The sequence below is a fragment of the Tetranychus urticae genome, chromosome 1 (assembly GCF_039701765.1).
Source record: "Tetranychus urticae isolate SD_2017Ah chromosome 1, NJAU_TeUrti_SD_1.0, whole genome shotgun sequence".
Taxonomy (NCBI): domain Eukaryota; kingdom Metazoa; phylum Arthropoda; class Arachnida; order Trombidiformes; family Tetranychidae; genus Tetranychus; species Tetranychus urticae.
The window spans coordinates 9,198,568-9,215,053 of NC_142958.1; positions in this window are offsets into that span (position 1 = coordinate 9,198,568).

The following is a 16,486-nucleotide window of genomic DNA, read 5'->3' on the forward strand; positions in this document are numbered from 1 at the left end:
TTCACATTGATAGTTGAATATTATTAATATTAAACTTGAAACTTTCATCTTTTCAAATTCAATTGTTGCTCAACATTAACCTGAGCCATTGATTAACCATTGATTAAGATTGATTGTTAAAAATGCAATTTGTAGCATTAAATCAGCTTTCCTTTTCAATGTCCATCAATTGATGCCTAAAATGAACAATCAATAAATAAAAAGATGACAATTAAGATGAAAAAAAATGTTATCATTAACATCCATTTCCAATCGCTTCTCTAATAACAAAGCTTTCAATATAAAGGTGAAAATATTGGCACAAAGATGAACCTTGAAGAAGGTATAAAAAAAGGTAAAAAAATGATTGAAACTTGAATAACCTCTGACCCTTTGTTGGTAATACATAAAAAGGGTAAGAATGGCGTCTCATTGAATCCAGGTTACCAGAAAATGATAATCAAGGTAAAAAGGGTTTGCTCTTGTTGAAAGGAAATCAGGGCGGAGAGAAGAATGTTGAAGAAAAGGAAGAAGACGATCAAGACGAACACAGGTAAGAAAAGAAAAAGTGAAATAAAAGAAAATGTTGAGTTTAGATTTTGGAGTAAAAAAATTTTCCCAGGCTTTTTAAAGAATGTTGACAATGTTGATTCCTTTTACCTGCAAAAAAAAGGTTCATAACGTGCTAAGGTTTACCAGAGTCATCATCTCTTTGGTTTTACCTTTCACTGGATACTTTTTTCTTCTTCTCTTCCTTTCTTCTTCTTTTCGCTTTCAGGTCAACGAAACGGCGTAATTGGGTGTTGACCTATTACCCGATGAAGGAGCCCATCTAGTTTGGGCAAGGTAAGGTAGGAACGTCTTAAGTCTTTGTAAAATATTCTCAACTTTTTTCTTCTCTTTTCCTTTTCTTTCTTATTCTCTTTTCTTTTTTTCCTTCTTCTCTTTTATCATCATGATTATCATCTCTTTTCTGCTTCTTACCCTCTTCTTGTTACCTTCCTGTGTTGACCAGAATTCACGATGATACGTAAGGTAACATTGTAACAAGAAGAGGATTAGATGATTGGAAGCACGACGTTAATCATCATTATCATAAGGACGTTACAATGAGCATTAGACGTTTGGATGTTGGTCTTGCTTTTTTTGTTTGATATTTTTTACTCTCTTTGATTATAATGTGAATATTGATTACAGTTGAAATTAAATGGATTTTCCGTGAACATTTTGACGGACTTTGAAGTAATCAGAAAGCACGACTGGCTTTAGATCAACTCTATTATTACATGAATTGCTTCTGCCTTTTATGCTCAATATTCATGGTTATTCAACAGTAACATGGAGAGTGATGATGATAAACAAAGAGGCAAGCGTCCAAATCTTCTCCTCAGGATCCGGTCAAGTTAAAAGGTAAAACATGAATTAATGGTTACCCTGAGAGGTTTAAATTAAATTGCATTTTCCATTCCATAAGTTTTCACTTTTTGCTCTTTTCATCAACCAGGATAACTTTTCTCACTTTGTTGTGTCCTAAAAAAAGAGAAGAGAGAATAAGTTATTTTCGCATTTTCCTTGCAACAGGACTTTTCTTCATTGACCCAAGGCTTTTCGTCTTCTCTTCTTTCCTCTTAAATCTTAAATCTTGTTGTGTCTAGTTGCTCTCTTGTCAATGAAGACAAATGTGAAGAGAGAGAGAGAAAAAAGATTTACATTCGCTGTTCTTTTGCATGGAATAAGTAATGGCAAGGAACCGTTGGAACCCACCATTGACCTTTACTGAATGATGAAGATGACCTGGGAATAGCTCAAAAAACATGTAAACAGACCGAGGGAGTTGAAGTCAGTGTGAAAGACAGTGGCTTTTAAATTTACCCAAAAAAATGTGGCACCAAAAATAGTCTAAATTTTTGCTCTTCTGGGCCAAGTTGCCATCACAAGAAGATCGTTATTATTATTAGATTGACCCAAGAGCACTTCACTCTTTCATCCTGATCCTCATCATCCTCCTCATTTTACATGTCAAGCAATAATTCATTGTTGAACAGTTGCTAGTAAAAAAAAGCCAAGCACAAAAGACAAATGCGTATAAATTGACAGAGAGAGTGGTTCAGGTCCCGGCCAAGTAATACTGGCCAATATCAATGAGAAACTTGAAGATGAAGTAAAAAAGATTTAACAAAATGATGAACTTTTTTATCGCGTTTTTTTTCCTTCTCTCAACTTTGATCGTTTCTTTTTGTAATCTTTTCCAGTCTCTCTTCTAGGTCAGGTCACTTTTGATTCCTTATTTCACATTTCTAGACTTTCTTTTTTTTGCTTCTTCTTCTTGCCAAATATTTCGCCTCTTCCTACAAAGACTTTCATTTCATCCCATTATCATCATTTTCTTATTTTTTCCTTTCTCTCATTTCTCCCACTTTTTTTATCTTCCTTTCAAAAGATGAATATCAAGACTTTTACTTCATCTTAAAATGGATTGAGTAAAAGTCCCGTTGTCAAGGTAAGTAATGAATAAAAGGTTTGCTTGAGTTGCCATAAATTGCAAATTTTCACAGCAAACTTGCAAGGAAAGTGATTGATGTAAAGTTTAAATCTTTTTGCAACTTTGCATTCAATTTGATTGCAACTTAGCAATTCTCTGCTCAATCAATCGTAAAGAAACATAAAAATTAAAATTAACTGAAAGTTTCAGGAAAAGTCGACAAACTTTTTGGACTTTTCAATTCTCTGTCCAATCAATTGCAAAATTGCAATCAAGATCAATTGAAAATGTTTGTTTCGATTTTGGAGAAGTTGACAAATTGGAATTACCTTAAATCTTGATTCAAGTTTGCATCCAATCAACTGGAAAAATGGAAATTAAAATCAATTAGAACTTTTGTTTCGATTCAGGAAAAGTCGATCCACTTTGAGAACTTGTTTGCATTTCCATCAATAGATCAGTTTAATGTTTGCAAAAGATTTGCGTTTTGCATGAAATTGTATTAAAATGAGATTAACATTGCTAAATGGAACAAGGTTGCGAGAAGAGAAATGGATTGACCTTTACAGCTTTTCTTAAACGATCATTTCAGATTCAACAGTTTGGACGTTCAATATCATGTCAACATTAGATTCATGTTTTCAAGTGCTAATTGTACCTAATATCTATTCCTATCTGCACTTGCATGATCCTCTTCACCATCCTCATCCTCAACTTGATTCATCTTGTGTGAAAAAAATGATTAAGATAAAGAAGGAAACTGTTAAAATGATGTTCAATTTGGGGAAACAAAAAAGTTAACTAATTCATTGATTAACCCCTCAAGGGTAACTTTACATTATTGAAACAGGCTTGAAAATGTTCATCACTTTTGGCCAAATTGTTACAGTAAATCAGCAACAAAATAGTCAAGTAAAGGTCAGCCTCATCTGTATCAACTTGTCCATCAACATCGTTAGTCAACCCATTGAAGATGAAAGTTATAATGAAAAATCATTTTTTAAGTTTTTCTTCTTCTTCTTCTTCTTCTGGTTCCTACTCACCTTATTTTCATCTTTACCTTGTTATCCTTTAACTGCCCGTTCCCTTGAGGCTACAATTGATAAATATTGTAACCCAATAATGATTCCCTTCTGATTCATGATCTTTACGTTATCCGTTTTACCCGATTCTTTGGACCCATTTTGGTGTTAAACAGAAATCTTTATCACCATTAAATCATTTTTAAACCCAGATCTTGTTTTTTTTTCTCTCAATTTTTTCTTCTTCTTCCAATGGGATGAATAAAGTGATTGAAATGATTAATTAATGCAATTTAACCAAACAATGAGGCTAAACAAGTTCCTATTCAGATGATATTAATTTCATAACAAATTATCAAGATAATCTAAATAGTTTTGGAAAAAGGAAGAAAAGCAAAGTTTAGTTTTTCACATTTAAATGTTGCTTTTCATTAAATAATCCAAACTGTAAACATGTCTAATCATTAGATTAACAATTGAATTTACCAGATTGATAGAAACATAAATAAAGATTCAATAACGGAACCAAACATTATTTATTGACTTTTGGTACAAAGACTTGGAAAACTGTTAAATCGTTAATGTGATTGCAACAATTAGAGACTGATTAATGTTGATAATGCAAATGAAGGGTCAAGATAGTCTTTGGAAGAAAAGATTATAAATTGAAGAGAAAAGATGAAAAATGGTGCAAAAATGAACAACTGTAAAGATCCTTGTTTTAATTAGGATGTATCTTCATGGTTACCGGTTGGTTGATGGAAACGATGATGAGATGCTCTCTATTGAAAAATGATGATGATGAAGGTAATAAAATGGTGAATAGAAGGAAAAAAAGTTAAGAGAATGGCCCTTGCGGCTTCTGAAGGCGGATTTTGGGCCTCAGTAAGGGAAACTTGCCCAAGGGGTTTATCCCAATTCATATCAACATTTGGGCTTCTTTGATTATCATTGAATAAACATTTTGATGGTGATAAGAATGTGAAATAATGAAAAGAAACTAACGCCAAGATTAAGAAGCCAAATTTCATGATGAACATGAGCAGCAAGGAATCGCCAAGAAGAAACGTTTTGAAAAGGCTTTTCACTAATAATGACTGGATACGCATCAATCAATTGAACAACAAATCATCTTCTTTGCATTTCTGTTAATAATCTTTTTTCACGGGTTTCCTCTTGCAAGTCAAGTATCTAATTGTGCAAAATGCAACTACCGTTAGATTAACATTTAAATTGCAATTAAGAGGTTTGCAGGAGAAAGGAAAAGTTTTGTTGACCAGAAACAAAAAGAGAGAAACAGCAAAAACAAGTTGCATTTGATTCTCTGGTTTCTTTCAAAGATGATGTTACTCTTGGTCATGATGGTGATGATGATATAAGAAACTATGGATGAAAAGCCATAGAGGAAGTGAGGATGATTCGGTTGGGTGAAGAAGAAGAAGAAGAAGCTAGCAAATGAAAGCGAAGATGATTCTTGTTTTTTTTTCTTGTTGTTCTTTTTTCCCCTGTAAAAAAACTTCGCTTGGTTGACCTTACCAATGATGATTAGAGTGGAGTTAAGGTCATTGAAGGTTTGTTTTTTATCTTGGCAAAAGATGAAGACACTGCAAACCACTGGGCTCAAGTGTTGAGGGAAACTTGAAAAGTACCAGTAACCACTTTTATTATAACCACCACAACATCCGCTGTCGCTGTGCCATGTGGTGAAGCTAAGGTCAACCTACAGTATCCAGAATCATCCAGCTCATCAAATTCATCGGCCTCAAAACTTATTTTTCCTCTCAAAACGGAAACAAATCCCATAATAATAACTAGAGATTCTTATTATCAACGGCATCGCCTTATATCATCATCTTCGCCCATCTTATTCAAGAAAAACGGCCATTTTCTTCTTCAGTCCATTCTCTGACTTTTCTCTCCTTGTTATTGTAAACATTATCTTCATTATCATTTTCTTATTCTTGGTAATGATCGTCTCAAGTTACTAAAAGTATTTTACCGTGAAATGAACTTTCCATTTGCAGCTTTCAAAACCAATTTATTGTTGCAACTACTGTTACTAGGTTGACCTTAACCGCTCTTGGATCGCTCTTGGGTTAACATAAACATTGTTGATATTGCACAGAGTCAATGGCACTTGTTTCGATCAATGTTTCCCAGTTTTCCACTTTTTGCAAAATAAAACTTTCTTTTTCTTCAATTTTTGCAAAGTTTATCATTTTGTGCAAATATTTAATCAAAATGATGTCCAATTGTTTCAATTTGTTCAACTCTTGCAAGTTGAATTAATGAGTAAAAACAAATGTAATCAGATCCATTACATGTTTATTGTTGTACTTTTGTTTCTTAATGTTTCAGTCAATCATTTTGAAGGGTTCACAGTTTGATGAAAAGGTTTAAAATTGCAATGGGAATGATCAAAGTTAATCTCAATTGCAAGATTGAATCAATATTTTTACTCTTTTCTCGATTCAATCCATCACAAGTTAACATGATTGTATCTTGTCTAATAAACAGACTGATTAGAAAAAGTTTTCATTCTTTGCTTGAATCGTGTTTAAAAGGTTTATCACAGGATTAAATGTTTTAAATCCGTCAACAAAGATTCCTCAATGAAACTAACATTTTTGATTACAATAATGAATATAATGCAAAGAAGCGGAAAGAGGAATGAAAAAATGGATAAGCGAACAAATTGAAGGGAAGAAAAACAAAGTATCAGAAGATGATGGATATTTCAGGGCTCAGAGGGAGGGTAAGATGGTGAGGAGGAAGAAAGGAGGTGAAATTGAAAAGGCATCAAGTTTGAATGCGAAACTGAAAACAGAAGATGAAATAATTGAAAAGAAAAAAGAACTTCAGAAGCTAAAGTGTAAGAAGAAACCATTTATCCTGTTGTAGATGTTTAGAGATGAATTTCAAGTTGCTGATGAAGATGGTGAAGAAGATGGCGAAGAAAAGGCAAAGATTAAGATGACCTTGAAATTGGCTTGAATAGGAATTGGCCTCCGCCCGATCATCCTGAGCATCTACTTTGAACAGACACTTAAACGGCCCGAATAGCAAAACCGGAAAATTTAATTTTCCGGCAAATCATATCATCATCTTGATGATGCTTACGGCAACTCTTCTCAGTCTTTATCTTCCCCTGTTTATCATCACAACAATAACAAGAATCATTTATTGTCTGACCCATCCTTTCATCTTTGACAGCAATCAACCCTCAGTTGATCATGATAATCATTTGAAACCTTTCTCCATTGGATCATCCAAGATTAAGGAAGACACAAATGACTTCAGCAAACAGGTTCAACAATGTTATCTAAACTCATCTAATAACTGATATTATTTTTTTGCCAGAATAAAGGGAAAACCATGTAAAGTACAGAACTTTTTTCTTCTGCCTTTAAGCTGTTTTTGGACAGAAAAAGCTTGTTCGCAATTTGGATCATCTAATTCAGAGTGGATAAGATTTGCAAAGAAATTGTTGAAACAATTAATTACTTTGTTTCCAATTAAATTCAATGTTTAATCTCAATTTCAATTTATCATTCAACTGTTTAATCTGTTCAACTGTGTGACCCCGGGGTGGGCAAGATAACTCTTTATTCATGTTTCTTGATCAGCTTCTGAACACAATTGGGTGGAAACTGAGTTTACAAGCTACTGGAATAAAAGAGATTTGAAAAGAAGAAAAAGAAAAAAGAATTTCTTTTCTTCATTTTGTGCCTTTTTTGTTGTTGTTGTTGTTGTCAAAAAAGATGTTTGTAAATGTTTCATTGAAAGATGAACATTACTTGGTTACTGAAGGATCACTGAAAATTGGATGGAATGAGCGTGCTTCTTGTCCAACAATCAATCTAAACCATCGAATTAGAATCACGTTTCTCATTGAATACCAGGTGAGGGTTCACCTTCAGAATCCCTCAGGGTACGGATATGTTCTTTCTTCGCCCTCTCCATCATCTTCATTCTCATCTTTATTCTTACACTTGTAGCCCCTTTTCAATATCAACTTTGATCAACTTTCAAGTGAAACAGGTTTAGTCAATCACAACAACTAATGAACCAGAAGAAACACATTTGATTGTCATTCATTTAGATAATCATTTTTCTTCAAGTTTCAGGTAAAATTATCAATTCTTTTACTCTGGCTAATTGATCACATTGGACACTAAAACAATCATTTACCAAGAAAATGGTTTTAACCTTTTTTGGTTGATCATTTGACGTAAGAAGCTTACAAAAAGTGTTTCCATTTCAAGAGAAACAATAATTTCTGTGATTCCAAGATTATCATAATCATATATAATGATTGCAATGATTACAACCTTTGCTTTAAATCACTGATCACTTGCAGTTAACAAATTGTTTGAAAGAAAAAACAAATTCTTTTCATTTTACGATTATTTCCATCTTTATCTTAATCTTTTCAACTTTATCATCTTACCTTTTATCGCCTTTAAACTTTCTCCTGATCATTTCGTCAGGTAAATTGGTTGTTTAGATAACCTTTTAACCATCTAATCAATGGAAAGTTGATTACTTTGAAAATGGGAAACTTTTTTATTATCATTTGCTATTCAAACGGTCGACCTTCACCGGATTCACTGTAATCTTCATCAATTGATCGTCAACAATTTTCTTGCCTTTCATTTGCTCAACAACTTTTAATCAATTCAATTGAAAGTTACAAATTGAATGACGACAAGAAATGAACACTTTATCAAATGTTTTCGGTGTTTGTATAAACAATCATTTAAATTGTTGTAACCTTGATTATAAAAAGGAATCAACAGAATGTCCAACAGAACTTTTTTTTCAATTTGAAAGAAGAAGAAATGTTGAAAGAATTAATGCTTTTGATCTAATTTCACTTTGCAAATGAACAGTAATAGCTGGGTAACAATTGGAAGTTAATCAACCTTTTCACTCAACAAATTAAGAAGAATGATGATGACTGGATGAAACCAAGTTGAACGTTAAAGGCAAAACAATTGATTGGTTCCAATTGGCAGACTAAATTGTTCACTTGTTACATGATGATTGTTGGTTAAGCGATTCAAATTTCTCATTCAAATCACATCAAACAGTTTGCATAAAATTCTGATTCTGTTAATTCAATCATCAAAATTAGAAGCTCCATTTGCTCAACTTTTCGCGAAACGAAACTTTTTTCAAATTTCAAATTTTTGCAAACTTTTTCAAACTCTTCAAGAAAAAAAATCAGAGAAACTTTTCGATCTTCATTTTTGATCAACAAATGCAATGGAAATAAACTTTTTATATCATTTTATAGCAAACATTCAGCATTTAAAATTGAATTTCGAACCAATTTCACTTTAGATTTGAACAATTCTGACTTCGACTGAATATCTAATAATCGAAATAAGCATTTTTATTGATTATTTGATAAACTAAATGAGATTGACTTTTGAATCTTTTGTTTGCTTAAAATGCTAATCTTTAAACTTGCATTACAATGAAACTAACCACAACAATCTGATTCAGTTTGAACAAAAGTCTTTAATCTGTTTACCAATTAACTGAATATCTTTGTGTTCAGATTTGACTGATAAACAGAATCTCCTGAAAAGGATTTTCAACCTTTTGTGACATTTCCATCTTTAGATTGGTGTTGATGTAAAGCCAAATGCAAGTCAAAAAGGAACCTCTAAATTGTTGTTCAACAGTAAAGAAAAGAAGCAAGTTTTACCGTAAATTGCCAATCATATTTTCCCTTTTAATTCGCCAAAAAAGAAAAACACTTTTTACTATTTTCTGATCCACTAATTTTAACCCAATTTCCATTCCAGTGACAATAAGATGAATCAAAATGAAGAGAAGAAGCAGCGAAAAAAAACTCTTTCCTTTCCATCATGATGATCATCAGTTTCAGTTGAGTTGAACATGTTAATCCAACGAAAGTTGTTTGAAAGAGCAACCATTCTTAATCACTTCTTATTGTTACTTTATTATCTGATTCACATTATCTTTTTGTTTACGCCATTTCGTTAACCACTTTCAACTTCAATCCTCTTATTACAACCCTAATCATGATTATCATAATTATCCTGATTCTACTCTAATGATACTGGATAAGGTTAAAGGTCAAGGCTAACCTTGGACCAAACACTTGAAATTGTTTCAATTGTTTCATCTTCTTTGTTCACTCAATGGCCAACAATGGGTCAAGTTTACATTAATTACTCGAAATACATTATCGACCAAAAAATGGTCACACAATTGAAGTCGTGAATAAACAATGTTTCAAACCTTTTCTTGTTGACTTCTTTTTTTCATCGATTGATTGTTGACCAACAATGAAAGTAAAAGGCATCTTCAATTGGTGAACAGTTGAAAAGTAAAATGTCCACTCGTGGCCATAACGACCTGAAAAATGTTGCCTTGAAAAGAAACGTTTACCTTTTCATTCCAACGATTATCATGATAATAATGGTAATCTTATTATCATTACAATTGAAGGTAGATCACAGTATCGTGATCAAGTTGAACCTTTGTATAAGTGAATTACTTCAAAGGTTAACCTCTTGATTAACGAAAAGTGGATTAAAATTGAGATTTTATCACAAAACCTTCAATTCTGATTTTCGATTCATTTTTTTTTCTTTCTTCATTCAGTGTTACATTGTATGTCACCTTGTAAATTGCATCAAATTTAATAACAAATTGCTTCTATTATTATCCAATGATTATATTAAACATTTAAAGTTGAATGTTGACCATTGAGAGTTGCTTTTGTCCGTTTTACCGATTCCCATTAAACTCATTATTGAAACAAATTCTCAGATTATTAAAGTAAATTTTTCGATAATTTGCTAATCTGTAAAGTTTAAGTTTCCAATCAACCTTGAATTATCTTTTCAATTGTTGAGAGCAAAATCTGAGTAAAACAAGTTCAACTGAATTGTTCATTTTTAATGGAATCTCATTAATTGTAACAGAAGAATTGATTGAAGATAATTTGAGGTTCATTTCGAGTTTCATCTTTTTCAGAAAATTTTGAACTTCGAATATTTAAATACAAAATGTTTGTCGATTGAAATAGAAGGAAGAACGACGAAAATGATGAAAAAAAATCTTTTCCCCGGAAACAGGGAATTTTTTACCTTTACTTTCCTTGATTACTAAAAGTTTCCTCTAAATGCCAATCAACGCGATGAGACAAAGAATCATTGAATATTTGAAACCAACCATGATAAGAATAATAATGTTGACAAGTTTGTCTGGTTTAGTCTAACGAGGGTTCGTTAGAATCGTTATAAAAAAAGAAGAAACTGACCTTGAACGAAGTACCAAAATGGTGAACACGGCTTGCGGCTAATTTAATTGTTGATTAAAACGATTATTAGGATTGAACGATGTTTCAGCTTTTCCTTCTTGCTGTTGAAGACCAAAAAAAAGCGGAAAAATGTTTTCCATGCTTAAGGGCTGATTATTCAGTATCAAGATGAACGCAACTGAATAAGAATGAAAATTCAACTTCTTTTTTCCAGTTTTTTGTTTGTTAACAGAAAATTGTTGTTCAACGATTATCTTCATGTTTATCAATGTAAATAAACAAACGATTCTTATCAAGGTTTGAATTTTTTTTGGTGAAATGTTTACTTCTTTTGGAAATCAATAAATCGATCAACATGATGGAAATGATGAATATGGTGGCGAACATGAAAATTATCAGATTTTCTTCTTTCCTCAATTCAGCCTTTTTTACTCTCATAGCAACAGGTTGTTGTAACTTCATTGATACATTTCACTTTATCTAATAAAAGGTATAATTTGATAAAAAAATATTACGATCGATGGAATAATGTTCATGGAATTAGAACAATGTTTAAACTTATTTTTTCCATTCTTCCCTGATTAATCAGTTCCATTTCAATTTCATTAAGTGCATTGATCTTGTTATTTTTTTTGCTCTATTCCCATCTTAATAAGATGAAGATAAAAGGTAAATTTACTTAATTAGATTCAATATTACCTTGATTAAGAATCTCTTTTTCTGTAAACAATTTTCATTACAGAAACTGAATGACAATTTTATCGATCAGAGTTTCAACTGTTCGAGTTATGATTAATTATCAATTCTCAAGTTGAATTAGACGAGTTTATCGAATGAACATTTGCAATTGAGTTTAGTGGAAATTAAATTTCCGTTGATTTGGTTGAAGTTTCTTCTTCGAAAAAATGAATCAATTTTGAATGAGATGCAAAGTTTGAAATTTGATCAGATTAACTGTCAAAAGTAAAAATTCATTTGAAATTGATACATTTCATGATTTATCTTTTATTCAGTTTCTAATGCTCTAAGATATTATTGATGGTGGAAATGATGGAAATGGTGAAAATGGTGAAAGCAAAGTAAAGATAATTCAGATTGAAAGACGTCATTGATGGCTAATCGCATCATTGTGTCAACTGAATAATGTTTTGGAAGATAATCCATTTTTTTGTGTTCTTTTTCCATGTAATATTAAACTTTCATGGAATATGAATATGATAAAATAAAGATGAGAGAAAATGTTTTTTTAATCAATTGGATGGTGAACAAGAAACTAAGGTATCATGATTATCATTAAAATGATGAACAACAAGATGATGGTAATGCTCAAAGGAAAATGTCTCTTTATAATTGTAGAACAGTTTTCGTTGAAACTTTTGTTTCACCTTCGTTGGAACATTTTATCACTTTTGTTCCATCATTTGATGAGAAAATGTTTCCCCAGTCTTCATCATCCTCATCATCTTCATCATCCTCTTCATCTTCTAATTTATCATTTCTTCTCTGTTCAACTCTTCTCAGGTTACTACGCATTTCTGTGCAACTCTTTTTTTCATGATGATCATGACCTTGGCCTTGAAACCTTTCGATGAAAGTATAATGATAATATTATTATTGATGATACAAGATAAACCCAAGTTTATCGATCTGTTTCAGTCTCTTTCACTTTCATCTACCATGCTCATCAGATGCTTCTTTGGATTCCCTGATGAAACCCAAGTGAAACCTCTATTTTGCCTTCTGAAGGATGAGAAAACTCCTTTGCAAATGAAAGCTTAGAAGATTTATGATAAAATCGTTAATTTCCAGGTAAACTCTGTTGTACAATATAAAATATTTAATAACAATAATGAAAATCTCTCATTTCAATTTGAATAGAAAAAGAGATTTTTCCAGGTTTTACTGTTTACTGTTTATTATTTAACAAAAGAGGTGAATGGAGTACATTGGTGAAGGAAAAGATGAAAATGTCAATTTAAAGTGAAGAAGCTCAGACAACTTTGACCTTTTTCTTACTGGCAACTTTATGTCAACTTGAGAGGTCAAAGGTAAATCAAGGGATTCCACCAAAAAGTAAAATAAGAAAAGAAGAAGAAGGGAAAATATTGTTGGACAAAAAAACAAACCTAGTAACATAGAGGGGTTATCGAGGGTTGTAGAGGGTTTAAGAGGGTAACTTGAGGTCACCCGCGGTCAAAGGTAATTGACAAGCTCTAAGCTCTTTTAAAGATAATCTACTTTCTGTTTTCGCTTCTGAACCCAAAGAGTTTGTTTCTTTGCCAGTCTTTACCTTGTCTGGGCTTTTTTAACCTTATTTATACTTGTAACCGTGAACATTGATATAAAGTGACCTGGACCGTTTGATTGTGGGAAAAATGTGTTCTAGTGAAAAGGTCAGGTCACATTGTTGTACTCTATGACCCACCCTTTGTGCTTTTTTATTCAACCTTTTTAGACGTTACAAGAAAATATTAAGTTAAACATTTTTCTTCTTCTTCTTCTTCAAACCCGCTAACTTTGTCAGTCTCTTGCTTTTTCCTCCTTCAAAATACTTTTGCTTCTTTACGTCTTGACCTGCAAGTGACCTTTTTTAGAATGCTTTTTAAAGTATCAAGTCCATTGAAGAGGGAGGCAAAGGAAAAGGTCATCCGTTCTTTGATTGTCAGGCTCTTTACCTTTTTCTTGTAACAACAAAAAGATTGAAGAAAAAAACGTTTTTATTGTCGATTTACAGGGATTTACATTCGTAAATCATTTCAATCGTTTTTTTCACTTCTCAACTTTTCCACTTTAAGTCTAGTAATGAAGCTCAGAATCTGAGTTTTCCTGCTGATTCAATGAGAAATTCATCAACATTGGTTTGCTTTTTCACCGTAAATTGATTGTGTTTCCTTTGGGAAGTTGCATTCCAAGTGCATTGTCTGAATATTGCAATGAATCAAAATTTGATCAACTTTGACATTCGTTTACAATTGAGAGTAAAATGAATCGATCGTTTTCGTTTTGAAATTATTCGATATTCAGAACAATGTTGTTTTCCTTTCATTAAATATTGTTACAGAAGTGAATGAACAAATGATGGAATAAAGATGAGAAAATTGGATGAAAGTTGGCAAAAAGAATTGGAGAAAAAAATGAACATTCTTTTTTCAGGAGAAGAAGAAAAATTGAAATAATATTGAATAGAAGTGAAAAATGAGGTGAAAATGTTTTCTCATAAGTTACCTGGTCAAGGGAAGATAAATAAAGATTGAGACAGTTCAAGGTAAACTTGTCTTTTATAATCATCATTACCAGGATCCAGGTAAAGGAAACTTTGAGAAAAGAGAAAAAAGAAAATTGAAAGAAAAGTAAAAATAAAATAAACAGTGAACAGTTATCATGATAATTTGATGAAAAATTAAGAAAGAAGGAAAGAAAGAGGTAAAAATACAGAATTATTATATCACTGGATTTTGGTCTTTAATCAATTGACAATCTTAACCATTTTGTTAAACTTTTTCACTTTTTGTTGGTGAAAACCAGTTGACCAGTTTGTTGAAAGTTACAGGTCAAGTTGACCATTCAACCGCAATTTGGGTGTAACATTGAACAGGCAAAATCAACCTACACATATTGGCTTCTTGTTGTGATTAAAAGAATGAAACTCATCAACAGACTAATCATGATTCTATTCATCATTTTGATAATCTTTGTAATCATTTACTCAACAAAGGTCAACTAACTAGAGACGAGTTAATTGGACAGTAAAAATCATTTTCTGTTTCAAGCAATTTGTTCATTAATCATTGAAGAAGCAAAATTGAGAAAATGATTTCCATTTGAAATTGAAACATTTAACTCAATATTTTGGGTTACAAGTGAAGGTAAAGATGAGTAGATTTAAATGACAAGAGACTTTAACAAAGGAAGTTGACTTTTAATTGTTGGTAATAATGAAGGGTAATTTCCGTTGTTCAGTTGCCTTTTAACTTTCCTATTTTGGTTATCATTTGGTCGTCACCTTTACCTGACTTTAGTCGGACAATTTGGGTTTTTGTCTCTTAGACTTTTGCCAAGCTTGAAAAGTCGACAATGAGCTTTAAACTGAATAACAACTGACCTTAGGTTTGAAAATATTTTTACATTGAATTTTCTTTTCCATTTTCTTTAAGTCTTAATGGTCCGCTGATTGCCAACCCTATTTAATAGCTGTTTCCTGTCCTACCTGTAAAGGTAAATACAGAGAAGGAGAGAGAAGACATATTTAGCCATATCATTGTCATTTCCGTTTCAACCATTTTATTCCCACCACAGAAGGATGATGATGAAGAAAAATCAAGAACAAGAACAAGAGAAACCTTGAATCTTCACTTTAAATTAAACTTTTCTTCTTCTCTTTAATATTAAGTGGCTGGGAATTAGTTGATTATCAAAAGGTGAATGAGAGGAAAAGGCAATAAAAAAAATTGAATTGCTAAAGAAGAGAAAAGTTGATGAAACAATTTGTTCAAACTCGAATATCGTTCAACAATTTCATCCAAATTACGATCCCATTAATTTTCAAAGTATTGATTTTTCATGTTTCCAAGATATCATTTTACTCGCCAAATTTAATCAAATGTCTTGCAAAACGTTTCATTGCAGGGAAACGTTTGAAAATTATGTTTCTCTATCAAATATTTATCAAATTGTCTAAAAATAATTCAAAATCAAAAGGAAAAAAACAATTGATGGAACTTTCGTTCAATTTTTTCTCTGCAAATTGCAACCAAATGAAAGCTGCAATTGCAAAACACATAACATGTTGTAAAATGTTCAACTTTTATTTCACATTCATTAATATTTAAAAACATAAAGTCATAAATTCAAATTTAAATTTCGAAAAAAAGATTGAACTTTTCATGAGAAACTTTGGTTAAAATGACAGTTTTCTTCGGCTTGACTCAAGATTCAGTCAAAGATCTTAGAAGCTGCAAAATCCGCATTTTTGGATCAAATGAACTGCTCAAATATCAAGTACTTTTTTGAGCTTTTTTGAGACTATGAAGTTACTGTAAAGAACGAACAACAAAATTTTACCAGATTCCAACGTTTCTTTTCAATCTAGACTGATATTGAATATCATTAATGATACTTTGAATTTTGAAGTTTCATCAAGATTCGTCTCGAAATTTAGATAATTTCAATTCCAATAACGATCATTATTTCATTATCATTTAATATCAAAACAAAAAGCAAACCAAAATTGAAATATCTTAAAGTTGAACAACAGTCTTTGAGTGAAATGGATTTTGACGGAAAGAGAGAGTAAAACTGAGAGGAACTAACGCTTTCCCGATCAGGCGAAGTGCTGAGTGACACTGAAAATGTGAACCTTGAAAAAGCATTGACCAGCCAATTCCGTAAGTGATTAACTTCCGAGCATTCCAAGAGGATATCATTTGTGGTTCACTATTGGAATGGGAAATGTTTGCACGTTACAATGAACTCACAATTTTCAGGGTAACTTTTCACTTAAACCCTTTTGTTTTCTTTAATTTATCAAGGATTTTCAGCGGATTAACACATTGTACATTAAATATCCTTGCAATGTTGGTCTATTGCGAACTTGAACTTGCGAAGAAACAAAAAAAAGGTGTTAATCAAGTGTTCAAGCTAAAGGTTTGCAAATGTTGAAACAGAAAATTAAAAGACCATTTAGTAATCGGTTCGTTACCT